Source organism: Cupressus sempervirens, chromosome 7, assembly GCF_028749045.1.
Source record: "Cupressus sempervirens isolate cs-2001-9-10 chromosome 7, ASM2874904v1, whole genome shotgun sequence".
Classification (NCBI taxonomy): Eukaryota; Viridiplantae; Streptophyta; class Pinopsida; order Cupressales; family Cupressaceae; genus Cupressus; species Cupressus sempervirens.
The window spans coordinates 390,261,968-390,278,365 of NC_143124.1; the positions used below are offsets into that span (position 1 = coordinate 390,261,968).

General features: G+C 38.0%; 2 pseudogenes; both read left to right on the forward strand.

Moving 5' to 3' along the window:
• Positions 1-114: 114 nt before the first annotated feature.
• On the forward strand, positions 115-1,610 carry LOC149547148 (reticuline oxidase-like; annotated as a pseudogene).
• Positions 1,611-11,275: 9,665 nt separating this feature from the next.
• On the forward strand, positions 11,276-12,294 carry LOC149547149 (berberine bridge enzyme-like 24 pseudogene; annotated as a pseudogene).
• Positions 12,295-16,398: the final 4,104 nt, after the last annotated feature.

Below are 16,398 nucleotides of genomic sequence, written 5' to 3' on the forward strand. Positions count from 1 at the left end.
AATCGAGAAAATATAATAGTCACTGGTCAGACATTCCAACCGAGACAACGATTTTAAAAGTGGAGCACTGGAGTGGAGGGATAAGCGAAGAGTCAGTGGTCAAGATCCGTATATTAAAGAGTTGAATTCGAATAGGCGCCATGTTCTCATCAAAACAAAAATTATGTATCACAATCAACCTATTCATTGTTTATGTTGGCTTGCATGACCACCTCATAGCTGGCTGTTTGACCAGAACTCACAGGATGTTATCCCATACCCAGAAGATTAAACTCGCGCCTATGAATTTCAATGTATCTCTCCCTAAACAAGCAATGAAAACCATTTAGCTAGGCCAAGATATGGACAAGTCTTGTAAACCATTGTTCCTGCTTATCACACTCTGTGGCACTTGGGCTGCAGCACAAAATCCAAATGGAGATGGATTGTTGTCATGCTTGCAAGCAGGTGGTGTAACAAACGTCACGGCCATCTCCTCGTCATACTTCGATCCTTTGCTTGATTTCTCTGCGCAGAACCTCAGATTCACAGAGCCCCAAGTGTCCAAACCCTATACTATCATCGTTCCTCTAAACAAAAGCCAGCTGCAACAATCAGTAGTGTGCAGGATAAAAAATAGCTGGGAGGTCCGTGTTCGCAGCGGAGGTCACAGCTACGAAGGCCTTTCGTACACGTCTGACGTTCCCTTCGCGCTAATTGAACTCGCCATGCTAAACAAGATCACAATCAATACAGCGTCGAAGTCTGCCTGGGTGGAAGCGGGCGCCACATTGGGGGAGATTTATTCTGCCGCCGCGATTAGTTCCCCCAATCTGGCTTTTTCGGCGGGGATCTGTGCGACGATTGGAGTTGGCGGTCATATTTCAGGCGGCGGTCAGAGCTTCATGTTTAGAAAATATGGGCTCGCAGCGGATAATACTCTGGATGCCTTGTTGATAGATGCCTCCGGGAAGGTTATGGATAAAAGTACAATGGGGGAGGATGTGTTTTGGGCTTTGAGAGGCGGCGGCGGTGGCAGCTGGGGCCTTGTTTTCGCGTGGAAAATCAGGCTGGTGAGCGTGCCTTCAACTGTCACGACCTTCACTGTGCTGAGATACGGCAAAGAAAACGTTACAGATCTTGTGTACAGATGGTAGTATTTGGTCCCTAAAATGGACGAGGGCATAACAATGCGAGTACAGTTAGCAGGTGTCAATGTAAACGACACCAAAGTTAGCAGAGCCGCATTCCATGGACTGTATCTTGGGCAGAAGGACGAGCTCTTAGTAAAAGTAGGAAAGGTATTTCCACACTTGGGAATGGCGGCGAATGAAACACATGAAATGAACTGGGTAGATAGCATAGCCTATTTCAATTCCGACCTCAAAAACATATCTGACCGGTACTATCCCAGCAAATATTACTTCAAAATCAAATCACATTTCGCCAAAGCCCTAATTCCAAAATCAGGGATCAGTGGCATGTTGTGAAGATTAATGCCAAAATTGATGCTGTTCAGAAATGGCAAACTCCAGTTCCACTGCTGATCTTTCAGCTCATAACAGTTAACATAAAAGTCTTATTATATTGCATGGATATCGGCAGTTTTTTTTAGAAAGTTTATCAGTAGTCATATAAATTCCTAAATTTGATGCTTAATAATGTTAATAATGCATGCAATCATGCTGAAGCTGCTGTATAGAACTCAAGATTAGGAAGTAGTTTTAATTAGTTATTTTCTAAATAAATATACCAGCAGTGGTATTAAATGTAATGAGTTCTGGAAAATCTGTGTAATCTGTAATAAAAAGTTATTCATTTGATTCTCTTCTAAACCAAAGCGTACTCTGTTTCTGAGTACAGATTGTATTTGAAGGCCTGTTTATTTGTTTGTTTGTCTTCTTTGCTGTTATAAATCAAATTGTCTAGGTGTTCATATTTTACATTTTGGTATCAGAGCTGAAGGTGTTTGAAAGACAGCAGCATGGCAAACAATTTGCAAATCGTAGAGTTTCATGGAGTTGATTACCAATATTGGTCAATCAAGATGAAGACTTTTTTGATTGGGAAAGATTTTTGGGAGACGGATGAATCCGGATATGAAGAGCCTGCAGATTGGAATACTCTCCAACCTAATGACAGAAGATTAAAGAAAGAAGTTGAGAAGAAAAATGCAATGACATTGTTTCACACTTAGATGGCTCTTGATAAGAGCTTGTTTCCTCGAATTGCTGATGCATAGAAAGCAAAAGAGGCTTGGAAGACTATAAAAGATGCTTACCATGGCAATGATCAGATCAAGGTTGTGAAGCTACAATCCTTGAAAAGAGAATATGAGAACTTGAAGATGAAGGAGACAAAGAGTGTGGGAGATTTCTATGTGAGAGTGAAAGATGTGACTCATAAAAAATGGCCACTTTGGGTGAATCTATTACTCAATAGCAAATAATACAAAAGATATTGAGATCTCTAACCCCAAGATGGAATATTGTAGTAATTGTCATAAAAGAAAGCAAAAATTTAGCTACCATGGAGTATGATGAATTGGTTGGATCTCTTATATCACATCAGGATAGAATAAGGGACACATCTACTGATGTTAATGAGAAGGCTTTTGCTTCTCAATTGCAAATTTCAAAGAACGATGGTGCTAGTAGCAGTAATAACAACAACAAAGGCTCGGGAAGGGGCCAAAATCAGAATTTTTCAAGAGGATCTAGAGGAAGAGGGGGTGCTCAAGGAGGAAGATGTAGAGGCAAATTTAATAAAAGGAACATCCAATGCTATCATTGCAATAAGTACGAACATTTTGAGAAAGAGTGTAGACTAAAATTAGGTAACAATAATACAAATTATGCCCAACAAGACGAGGATCCTTCTTCGGGTAATTTATTTTTGTGTTATGGGAAAGGTGAAAGTAATGTGAATGATGTTCCGTATTTGGATTCTGGATGCTCTAACCATATGTCTGGTAACAAAAAAATATTTTCAAAGCTTGATGATAGTTACAGATCCAATATTACTCTTGGTAATAACAATACTGTGGATGTTGCGGCCAAAGGAGCCATGGATGTTCAGACAAAGGAAGGTATGAAAAGTGTTCAAGATATTTATTATACTCCCAAGTTGAAGCATGATTTATTGAGTGTTGGGCAGCTATGTGAGAAGAATTATAGAGTGGTATTTGAAAACATGCAATGTACTATCTATGATAAGAATCGGAAAAATAAAGTGATTACAATTGTTCCTATGACAAAGAATATGATGTTTCCTTTGAAGTTTGGTCAAAATGATAATCAGCTTGTCAATATGGCTTATGAGGATAAAAGTTGGTTGTGGCATCTCAGGTATGGCCATTTGAATTTCAATAGTTTGAAAAATCTAACATCAAATGCATTAGTTCTTGGATTGCCTAAGGTTGAAGAGCATAAACAGATTTGAGAAGGGTGTGCAAAAGGGAAACATTCAAGGGAATCATTTCCAAAAGGCAATGCATGGAGCGCCCAATACCCACTTCAGCTTATTCATTTAGATATTTTTCGTCCAATGCAAACACAAAGCTTAGGTAACTCATCATATTTCATTACTTTTATTGATGATTACTCACGCATGTGTTGGGTATATTTTTTGAAGACTAAGGAGAAAGCCTTTGATACATTCAAGAGATTTAAAGCTCGTGTAGAGAATGAGAAAGGGAACACAATCAGATGTTTGAGAATAGATTGAGGAGGAGAGTTTTGTTCAAATGATTTTTAAAATTTTTGTGAGATGAATGGCATCAAAAGACAACTCACAACTACATACACACTCCAACAAAATGGAGTGGTTGAAAGGAAGAACTGTAGTGTGGTAGAAATGGCAAGGAGCATGTTACAAACCAAGGGTTTGAACAATTCTTATTGGGCTGATTTAGTTGCTACAGCTGTATATATTCTCAACAGGAGTCCTACAAGTGCCCTACACAAGATGACTCCATATGAAGCATGGTATGAGAAAAAGCCTAACGTAAATCATTTTAAATTTTTTTGTTGTTTGGCTTATGTTTGCATCCCTGATTAGAATAGACAAAAGCTAGATGCTAAAAGTGAATCATGTATTTTTGTGGGCTATAGTGAGGAAAGCAAAGCTTATAGATTATTCAGTCCTATTACTAATAAGATTGTTGTTTCAAGAGATGTGATTTTTTATGAAGGGGGGTTTATAGTCATTAAAAATAACATGTTGAAAAGCCAAAATCAATTTTGGATGATGATGATATTGTTGATAATGATAATGAGCAGCCAGCTAATGGTTCTATTTCAAGATCGCCAAGCCCACCAAGAAATCCCTTACCAATCCCAAGAGCAAGTCCATTCTCAAGTCCTCCAAGGAAGATAAGAAGATTGAGTGATATCTATGAGAGGTGTCAAAATCAAGCACATGAAGAAGATCCAATAGGTGAGATAGTAAATTTTGCATTACTTGCTAAAGCTGATTTTGAGCCATGTTTTGAGGATACATGTGCTAATGAGGTTTGGATGCAAGCAAAGAATGAAGAGATGGATTCCATTGATAGGAATGAAACATGGGAGCTTGTAGATCTTCCACATAAGAAGAAGAAGATTGGCACAAAATGGGTCTATAAGACCAAGTATAATAATGATGGGAGTGTTGAAAGACACAAGGCAAGATTGGTTGCTAAAGGTTTTACTCAAAAGTATGGCATTGATTATGAAAAAACTTTTGCACCAGTAGCAAGACAAGAAACTATTAGGATGCTAATCTCTCTTGCAGCTCAAAAGAAATGGAGTATTCATCACATGAATGTGAAAACTGCCTTCTTGAATAGGTACTTAGAAGAAGAGGTATATGTGGGATAGCCACAAGGTTTTGAGATTCAAGGCAAAGAAGATTATGTCTACAAGTTGAAGAAGGCTTTGTATGGCCTCAAGCAAGCACCACGTGCATGGTATGCAAGAATAGATGGATATTTTCAGCAGAATGGCTTTCAAAGAAGTAAGAGTGAACCTACCCTTTACTACAAACAAGAAAGTAATAATATTCTCATTGTGAGTTTGTATGTTGATGATTTGTTATATACGGGTAGTAGTTCAAAGATGAAAGATGAATTTAAAGTTGCTATGAGGAATGAGTTTGAGATGAAAGATTTAGGTCTCATGAAGTACTTTCTTGGCATGGAGGTTTATCAAAGTAAAGATGAAATTTTTATTTGTGAAGAAAAGTATGCAAAAAATATGTTGAAGAAATTTCATATGGCTGATTGTAAACCTCTTTCCACTCCAATTTCTCATGGAGTTACATTATGTAGAGATGTGTTAGGAACCTGTGTGTCCCGTGAGTATATTTTATTATCCCACATGCATAGGTAGTATTACTTTTCTAGATCGTACTCAGTATATAAGAATAGGTTGAGGCCCTTGATGGGCACGGACGAATTTATTGTATTGAGCTTGCTCAAAGGAGGTTACCCCCTCGAAGTGGCCTGCGATCAGTAGATTCATTCTGAGTTCTGCTATCACTTTGTATTCTGTTATTTCGAGCATTCTCACGATATTGCTATAAGGAGGTTCTTCACATCTGGTATCAGAGCACTCTCTTGGGCTCGCTGGGTGGAAATTACATCAAATTTTTTTTTCTGTCGTGGCCTTCAGGTTCCTCTCACTTCCAATATCTCTTGTTATTGCAATAACTCTTTTCAGTTGTTCTGTCTGTGAGTGAATTTTTCTAAGTCGTTCGCCTCCCTACCCTTGAAACCCTCATTTTTCTGTTTCCCTTGTCCCCAGATAGTCTCCCACCACCCGTCGAACACCCATTTCCTATCTGAGTTTTACCCAAATCCAAGTTTGCCGTAACTAAAAAAGTTTTTGTTTCTCATCTTCTACCCATTCCAAAAAAAAAAAAAAAAAAAAAAAAAAAAAAAAAAAAAAAAAAAAAAAACCTTGCTTTATGGTTGTTACGCGTACAGGAGCAAAAATCATGGAAGAAGAAATGGCATCCCTCAAAACCAAACTTCAAGATCTGGATGACAAAATTCTGGGTCTTAACTTTCAGCAGTCAGCCATGAGCCGAAACCATTCAGGAGATACTGGGTCCTCTTCTGGCAATTTCCGTGGACCAAAGCTTGATTTTCCACGCTTCGATGGTTCTGATCCGACTGGATGGATCTATAGGGCAGAGCAGTATTTCAGCTTGCATAATACTTTGGATAACCACAAAGTCCCCCTTGCATCTTTTCATTTGGAACATGAAGCTCTTCAATGGTTCCGTTGGTACATCAAGGCTAATGTAGGCCCAACATGGACAGAATTGTGCACCCTCATTTTGGAGCGCTTTGGCCCTAGTTCCTTTGATGATTTCATAGGAGCACTTACTAAACTGCGTCAAACAGGCACTGTAAGAGAATACCAAACAGAGTTTGAAAAATTAGCTAATCACACAGAGGGCTTGTCTGATGAATTCTTCCGTAGTTGTTTTGTCAGTGGTCTGAAGGATGCACTTTGCTCAGAAGTCAAAATGTTTCGACCTACTACAATGATGGAAGCCCTTGGGTTGGCTAAGTTAGCGGAAGACAAGATTAGTGCTCTACAACGCTCCAGATCTAATTTTGTTCCATTCAGAAATACAGGTTCTCACAACCCTCCAGTCATACCAGCTCCCAGAACTACTCCGATCAAGCACTTGTCTGAAACAGAGATGCGAGTCAGGCGAGACAAAGGGCTTTGTTATAATTGTGATGAGAAATGGTCTCGGGGCCATAGATGTGTTCAGCAAAAGCTCTATCTCTTGGATGTGGACTCTCCACCGGAACTGGAAGAATATGTAGATGCTCAGGAAACAGTGGATGATGCGGTTGAGCCTCACCAGCCTGAACCTCCTTCACCAGAAGCTCCACCAGAGATATCTGTCCATGCTTTGGCAGGAGTCACTACTCCACAAACCATGCGGGTCCAGGGTTTCTTCAAGAAGATCCCTCTTACTATACTCATTGATTCTGGTAGCACTCATAACTTCATTGATCCACGAATAGCCAAACAGGCTGATTGCTTTATCCATCCCTGCTCTAGCTTTGAAGTCATGATTGCCAATGGGGGCACTTTACCTTGTAAAGGGAAATGTCGCAATGTGCGTCTCTCTATTGGAGATTATAACATGCGCTCTGACATGTTTGCCTTACCCTTAGGTGGCTGTGATGTGGTTTTGGGTGCCCAATGGTTACGCACTCTTGGCCCCATTCTCTGGGATTTTGTTGAACTTTGGATGCAGTTTTCAGCCGAGGGGCACCAACACACTTTGAAAGGCTTACAACCAGGGTCTCTCAGCATCATCAGTTCCCACCGTATGGAAAAACTTCTTAAGAAGAATTCACATGGTGTCATCGCTCAGCTCCATTCCATTCAGATGCAGCCATCAGCAGTCTCTAGCACTCCTGCCGATCTCCAACACATTTTGGACAAGTATTCTGGTATATTTGCTGAACCTGTGGGATTACCTCCTTCTCGTCCAGAGGACCACCGTATTCAGCTCCTTCCTGGCAGTGTTTCGCCCAACATCAGGCCCTACCGCTACCCATTTCATCAGAAGACCGAAATCGAGATACTTGTCCGTGACTTACTGAAGCAAGGTATTATTCGCCCTAGTACCAGTTCCTTTTCTTCTCCAGTTCTGCTTGTTCGCAAAAAAGATGGGTCATGGCGACTTTGCATTGATTTCCGAGCACTTAATCATCTCACTATAAAGGACAAGTTCCCCATTCCAGTTGTTGATGAACTTCTTGATGAACTTCATGGGGCTCATTTTTTCTCCAAGTTAGATCTTCGTTCTGGGTATCATCAAATTCGGGTTAATGAGGAGGATATACCTAAAACTGCCTTCCGCACACATGATGGTCACTATGAATTTTTAGTCATGCCCTTTGGCCTCACGAATGCTCCTTCAACATTTCAGGCAGTGATGAATAACATATTTCGACCATACCTCCGGAAATTCATTCTGGTCTTCTTTGATGATATCCTCATATATAGCAAAACTTGGGCTGAGCATCTCCATCATCTGGAGCTTGTCTTGCAACTTCTCTCTGATCATCAACTCTGTGCAAAACTATCTAAATGTGTGTTTGGCCAGGCGGAAGTGGAGTATCTCGGGCATATTGTTGCACACCATAGAGTGCGGGTGGATCCTACAAAAATAGATGCCATGAAAACTTGGCCGCATTCTAAAACTCTCAAGAGCCTTCGGGGTTTTTTGGGGTTGACTGGCTACTACCGCAAGTTTGTCAAAGATTACGGGAAAATTGCAGCACCATTGATAGCTCTATTAAAAAAGGATGCCTTCTCCTGGACCCCTGTTGCTGAGACTGCATTTGAACAACTGAAACAGGCTATGTGCAGTACACCTGTTCTCGCGATGCCAGATTTTTCCAAACCCTTCACTATTGAGAGTGATGCTTGCGGCAATGGATTGGGTGCTGTTCTCCTGCAAGATGACCATCCTATTGCGTTCACTAGCAAAGCCCTCTCTGGTAAGAATCTAGCCCTCTCTACTTATGAAAAAGAAATGATGGCTATTTTGCATGCTGTACAGAAGTGGCGGCCATACCTCTTAGGGAGTCATTTTTGCATCAAAACCGATCACCAAAGTCTGAAATACTTCCTGGAACAACGGGTATCCTCTCCTACACAACAGAAATGGGTCAGCAAACTCATGGGGTATGATTATGAGATCACCTACAAGAAGGGTAAGGAGAATATTGTGGCAGATGCTCTTTCTCGCACATTTGATAATCAAGCTTCCCTTTCCGCTATTTCTATGCCCATTCCCAATTGGTTAGCATCTGTTCAGCAGGGCTATGACAGTGACTCTTCTTTATCTCAAATCATTCACCAGCTAGCCAATAATCCTTCTGCTCTACCACATTACTCTTGGGATGGTGCTTCTCTTCGATACAAGGGTCGGCTAGTGCTTCCTCAGAACCCAGCTCTACATCAGGCTATTTTTTATGAACTCCATGCTTCTCCTTCAGCAGGGCACTCAGGCTTCCTCAAAACTTATGAGCGAGCAAGGAGAAACTTCTTTTGGAAAGGGATGAAACAGACGATTCAACAGATGGTGGCTGAATGTGATACTTGCCAACGCCACAAGGGTGAAACGACCCTCCTTCCTGGCTTGCTCGAACCATTGCCCATCCCTACACGGATTTGGACTGATATTTCTATGGATTTCATTGAAGGGCTTCCTAAATCCGGTGGCAAGACAGTGATCTTGGTTGTGGTTGATCGTCTCTCGAAATATAGTCATTTTTGTGCCCTCAGCCACCCCTATACTGCCTCCTCTGTTGCACAAATCTTCATGGACCAGATATTTCGTCTTCATGGACTCCCTTCTTCCATTGTCTCTGATCGTGATGCAACTTTTACCAGTCATTTTTGGACTGAACTGTTTCAGAAAACTGGCACCAAACTGAAGATGAGTTCGGGCTATCACCCACAAACTGATGGTCAAACTGAAATTGTCAATAAATGCTTGGAAACTTATCTTCGTTGCTTCACTTCCGAACAGCAACATCAGTGGGCCAAGTGGCTCCCTTTAGCTGAATGGTGGTACAATACCTCTTACCACACTGCCTCTAAAATGACTCCATATGAAGCAGTCTATGGTCAGGCACCTCCAGTGCTCCTTCCTTACACTCCCAACAGCTCACCAGTCCAGGCAGTTGACATAGTTCTCCGCAGCAGGGATCAGATTCTTCGTACCTTACAGGATAATCTTCACATGGCCCGTAATCGGATGAAACAGCAAGCAGATCAACACCGTTCTGAGCGCTCATTTCAAGTTGGGGATATGGTTTTTCTTCGTCTACAGCCATACAAACAATCCTCCCTAAAGCTGAAAGGGCGTCATAAGCTGACCCCAAAATTTTATGGGCCTTACAAGGTTCTGCAGAAGATTGGTTCAGTTGCTTATAAACTGGAACTTCCTCCTTCTTCCCGCATTCATCCAGTCTTTCATGTTTCTTGTCTAAAGAAAGTTCTGGGTACCACTATCAGAGCACAAACTACTCTCCCTGAAATGGATACGGAAGGATCCATTATCCTGGAGCCGGTGGCAATCATTGACCAGCGCACTCGCCAGCTTCGCTCTTGCTCCATCTCTGAGGTCTTGATTCAGTGGCATGGCATGCAACCAGAGGATGCTACCTGGGAACCCCTTCTTCAGATTCAACAACAATTTCCACACCTTAAGCTTTGAGGACAAAGCTTTTTTCTAAGGGAGAGGGGATGTTAGGAACCTGTGTGTTCCTTCTGTTTATTTTGTCAGAGTAGTGTTGTTGGACGCATGTGCTTTGTAAGTCGTCCCGTGAGTATATTTTATTATCCCACATGCATAGGTAGTATTACTTTTCTAGATCGTACTCAGTATATAAGAATAGGTTGAGGCCCTTGATGGGCACGGACGAATTTATTGTATTGAGCTTGCTCAAAGGAGGTTACCCCCTCGTAGTGGCCTGCGATCAGTAGATTCATTCTGAGTTCTGCTATCACTTTGTATTCTGTTATTTCGAGCATTCTCACGATATTGCTATAAGGAGGTTCTTCACAAGATGATGGTGCTAAAATTGTTGATGAGACATTATATAGGAGCATTGTGGGGAGTTTGATGTTTTAAACTCACACAAGGCTTGATATTGCTTATTCAGTTTCATTGATTTCAAGGTATATGACAAATTCATCAAAGAAACATATGAAGTCAGCCAAGAGAATTTTGAGGTATGTGAAAAGCACAGTACATTTTGGCATTTACTATTCTTCTAATAAGTTTGAGCTTGTTGGCTTTAGTGATTCAGATTGGAAAAGTCATTTGGATGACCGAAAATTTACATCTGGTAATTATTTTTCTTTGCGTTCTGGTTTAATTACATGGAGTTCAAAGAAGAAAAGTATGGTTGCTCCCTCTTCTACAAAAGCAAAATATGTTGCGATCACTTCAGCTGGCACACAAGCTTTATGGCTTAGAAAGCTTCTTGAAGAAATTGGAGAGATACAGGTTTAGTCTACTGTGATTTTTTGTGACAACATAAGTGCCATTAAATTGGCCAAGAATTCGGTTCATCATAGTAGGACCAAACACTTTGATCTAAAACAACATTTTATCAGAGATTTGGTACAAAATAAAGCGGTTGAGTTGAAGTACATCAGCACAAAGGAGCAAATCCCAGACATCTTCACAAAGGCAGTTATAAAAGATCAGTTTTTGGTACTCAGAGATCGAATTCTTAGTCCTCTCAGCATCAAGGGGGAGTATGAAGATTAATGCCAAGATTGATGCTGTTCAGAAATGGCAAACTCCAGTTCCATCGCTGATCTTTCAGCTCATAACAGTTAACATAAAAGTCTTATTATATTGCATGATTATCGGCAGGTTTTTTTAGAAAGTTTATTAGTAGTCATATAAATTCCTAAATTTGATGCTTAATAATGCATGCAATCATGCTGAAGCTACCGTATAGAACTCAAGATTAGGAAGTAGTTTTAATTAGTTATTTTCTAAATAAATATACCAGCAGTGGTATTAAATTGAATGAGTTCTGGAAAATCTGTGTAATCTGTAATAAAAAGTTATTCATTTGATTCTATTCTAAACCAGAGCATACCCTGTTTCTGAATACAGATTGTGTTTGAAGGCCTGTTTATTTGTTTGTTTGTCTTCTTTTCTGTTATAAATCAGATTGTCTAGGTGTTCATATTCTACACGTTGTCCATCTTGGAAGAAGAGTCGACCACCTTTCTGAATTTGAATCCTCACGGAGGGGTAATGGAAGCAATACCTTCTTCTGCGATCCCTTTTCGCCATCGGGCGGGGACTTTGTTTGGCCTGCAGTATATGGTTACCTGGACTGACAAGAGTCAGGATGATTATTACCTCGAATGGATGACAAAGCTTTACAAGTACATGGAGCCTTATGTCTCGCACTCTCCCAGGTCTGCGTATGTGAACTATCTGGGCCTTGATCTAGGCAGTTCTTTCAATGGTAGTGCCTCTGTTGAAGAGGCCAGAGCTTGGGGTGAAAGTTATTTCCATGGAAATTTTGATAGGCTTGTCAAGGCGAAAACGCAAGCAGATCCCCACAACTTTTTCAGGAATCCCCAGAGCATTCCTCCCGTCATGAATTAGTATTTGTCTTTCGTTTGTAACAACATACCATAAATTAGTATTTTTGTCCTTCGTTTGTAACAACATACCATTGTGCATGCTCTCAAATTGTTATTATTATTACATCTGTATCTCCAGTAATCGCTAATTTCAAATTGTTTATCTCTATCTAAATTGTCCTGCTTTCCTTATTAAATACGCATATCAGTTTACTTCTAGTACGGTTACAGATAAATAGAACCGATCTTAAAAACAAAAGGGATACCTACTTCACAATATTAAAGGTCTAGGTGCAGATGTCCAATATATCCTAGCCCAGTCTTCTCTATCCCGGGAAACCATGGAAACATGGACGTCAAGTGGTTTCCCGGTCAGGACATTCCTGGCCAACGATAGACAAACTGTATTATTACGATAGAAGGAGACCTCCACGTGGCAGGTTGATTTCAGCTTGGATATTGACAAACAAAATGCTGGACGACTTTGTGATAAAATACAGTAATTGTTATTATTATTAATTTATTTGTGCATAGTGTTTTTCGCTATTGTAGAAAACAAATTAAAGACTATGAATAACGTTTGTACATTAGCATTAATTATATATAACTCCCTTATGCAGGAGAAATAAATAATAACAAGTTATCAATATAAATGTTTAAGATGTTTGGGTAGAACTTTGCTAAAAAGATACAACTAATAAACAAGTCTAGGTATGTTATTAAAGTTGAAAAGGAAGATCATTATAATAATAATATATTATCTCACCATTTAAATCAAATATGGAAAATTTTGTTACCTAAATTAAATCATTCACAAATACTATTTTATGGCTTTAATTTATAGGAAACTATATTGTATTGATGAGACACCTAACCATATGGAACACATCCTCCGCCATACAACACACTTCTAAATTATCCAATTTTGCATGTTCATTGTACATCACTCATAACTTTCTCATATGAGAAACACCCACCTTATCTAATTTTACAGCTCCAATATACATCACCCATAATTCTCACATATGAAAACCACCTTTCTCACCCCTCCACTCATATAGTTAACATAAGATTCTCATATGGTCAAAGATAAGATTTCCACTATTAATTTAACTTATTCACATACACCAATGAATCCTCAATGTATGGTACTATACTCATATGGCTTGTAAGATGAATTAGCATAACTCTATTATGGTAGTATTCATCTATCTTTAGATACTTTATTAAATATTATAGAATGAACATACTCCCATGATGGATTAAGTTAGTAACAAAAAATATTTGTATTCTAATATTGCATCAAATATGCCTTTCACTAAATAGTTCAAAATTTTAGACCAACTAGTAGAATAGTGCGATGAGTGACTCCCCCTAAAACTGTAAATACTAGAATAGAGATAATCTTGTATCTCTAAAATGAAGAAAAATAATGAATATCGACTAGAATTGCAAATGCACAAGAGAATAATATCCACCATGATTTCATACTGAGCAAACCATGGTCTCACTAAAAGCTCCAAGAAGTTTCCTGAAAGGTTACAAAAAGGTTTACAATAGCTATTTATTACTTTGTAAAAAATAATATTTAATTGATTAAATAGGCCTATAGGATATTGATATATTTTTAGTACCATTTAATTGGTTAATTTCATTAAGTCAATTAAATATTTTTGGTATATTATTATCATTGTAGCTCAAAAGTTACTTGCTCTAAACAATTTGCAAACTCAGATGATCTAAGATTTGGTCATTCTCTCTCATATGGGATCTTCAATTGATGGATACTTTGAATGAGATAGGTGCTCCATGACAATGGACAACTTCAAAATTCTCTCTCTGACATTGAGGCTTATATAGGTTCTATCACAAGTTTTCCTTATTCATCAATACATGTAACTTACATGGAAAATGTGACACAATAACTAACTTCCTACTTGGATCATGAAACATGAAAGATTTTGTGGACCATAATTCCTTCTACAAGCTCCAAATTGTTAGAGACTTCACCCAGTCTCTATACTACTATGTATTCTCCATATAAGTGAGACCTTAACTTCTCAACACAACTTTTCTTCAAGGAAAACAATCTATACAATTGTAATTAGAGGTAGACCATATCACCTACTTTAAAATATGTGTTGATTCTATGTCAATTATTTGTTATTTATGAGAGTAAAAGATCTCCAAACTCTCTAGAACCTATTTCTTTCTCTCTTTTGTATGATTTCTGCCAAATCTCAACTCCATGAATGATGAAACATCATTTCTATATAGATCATTACAGGTTGATATTCCTATTGACATGTGGTTTTAGTGTTGTAATCTTGTTCTCCTTAAATAAGTCAACTAATCCATATTTTTTGTTGCAAAATGACACAGTTGCTTGGATAGCCCTTTAACCACATATTTACAATATGTGTTAACTATTGGACTATTGGTGGTAGTTAACTATAGTGAAAAAATAGTTATTCTTATCACTAAATATGTAATATAAAAGGAAACATGAAAAAGAAAAGAAACTCATAAGAATGACTCTATAACCTAATCTACCTAACATTCCACAAGAATTGAAAATATATAAGTATATTTGACCAAATAACCCACCCAACGTAAATTTTATCCTTCCATTTTCCCTTTTGTGATCTAGTGAAGAAGTCTAATAATGTTTTTTTTTTTTCATTTCTAATCAAGTATTGGAAAAGGATGATGTAGACCCATAAGTAGGGCATGGTTAAATTTATTCTAATATAAAATGGCACATTTCCTAATATAGTTCAATATACAGTGGTCCCACAATTCAGTGTCCTACATTGTGGCCAACTTTAACACTGACATGAACATTTTGAAAAATAATTCACCTTTATATATCTATAGTTTTAGAACCATCAATGATTTGAAGATGATGTATACTCATGAATTTTAGAGTTTTGGTTTTAGTTTCTAAATGTCATTTTTACACAAAAATAATTTACCCTTTTTACATTCTTTTTTACTTCTCGTTTCAAAAATGGTTCGTATGAATAATCAACGTTTTTAATAAGTGATAGTCACTCGGATTGGCATAACATTTTCTTTTCAAAAATGATAATGTCATGATTATTTTGAGGTTAGATTGTTGACACCAATACCTAGAAAATATAATTGATTTTGTTAAATTCAATTATAAATTTTATTTTTAAAAAAATTTATAAAGATTCATTTAGTTTAATTTATATATAGGTTCCTTCTTGTCACTCAATCTTGATCTCTATCTATCAAAATTATTTTAGTTTTTTTAAATGGTAACAAAAATACCTATTTCGTGTAAAAATAGCTTTTGGGTGTTCTCTTTCCCTTGTTGGGGGTTCCCCTATTTCTTTTGGTGCTCATACCTTTATTACTAATATTTCAAGTTCACCCAAGAATAAGAATCATTGTTTCATTCATCTATAACTAATCCACTAACACTATCTCCAATTATTGTGGTCTTGTCTTCTACAACTAGAAAATCTCCTTACACTCAACTAACCCTTTCCCATTTTATAGTTTTATGCTTTATGATTTTGTGACTAGGGCCCTTTGTCGCTCATTGTCTCTATTGTCTTATAGTAAGGTTTCTACAAGGGTGTGTTTCTTAGCTTCTAGGGGAGCTCCCCTAGCTAGAACTTATTTTGTAGTTGCATATGCTATTTTGGGGGAATGTTTGATTTCTAAATCATAATTTTCCTATTCACCAGTATCTTCCACTATAAATATTGTTAAGGATACTCCATACATTTCTAGGGCCTCTCCCAATTTAGGTTTTGGCTAATTTAAGTGGAGTTCATTAATTCTACTAGTTGCTTCTATTTAGTAAATTTATTTCCACATTATTGTTGTTTAGAGTTACCTAGGAGTTTTTATTTTGGTGGCAATGTCACCTTGAATGTAGCTTTAGGTCCTATGACTACTTTTTATGGGATTTTCTCTATAAGAAGTCATTTTCCTATCTCTAAATCTATATTTGTTACTCTAGACTCTAAGATGGCTAACAAAGTAAACCATGTTGCCTCTATGTTTTTTATGCAACTTGTGATTTTATAGTTTGGAGATTAGTGGCTTTCTCAACCAAATTTCTGTACATGGGTTTCTAAACATTGGGCTTACTAAATTAATGGTAGAGTTCATGTTTTCCATTTTCCTAAAAGGATTTTGTTTCCAAAAATGATGATCCTTAGGATAGAAATATAATGTTGTATTATTCATTCTTTAGTTGGGAGCACAAATTTTTTCTTATGGTTAAAACATTATG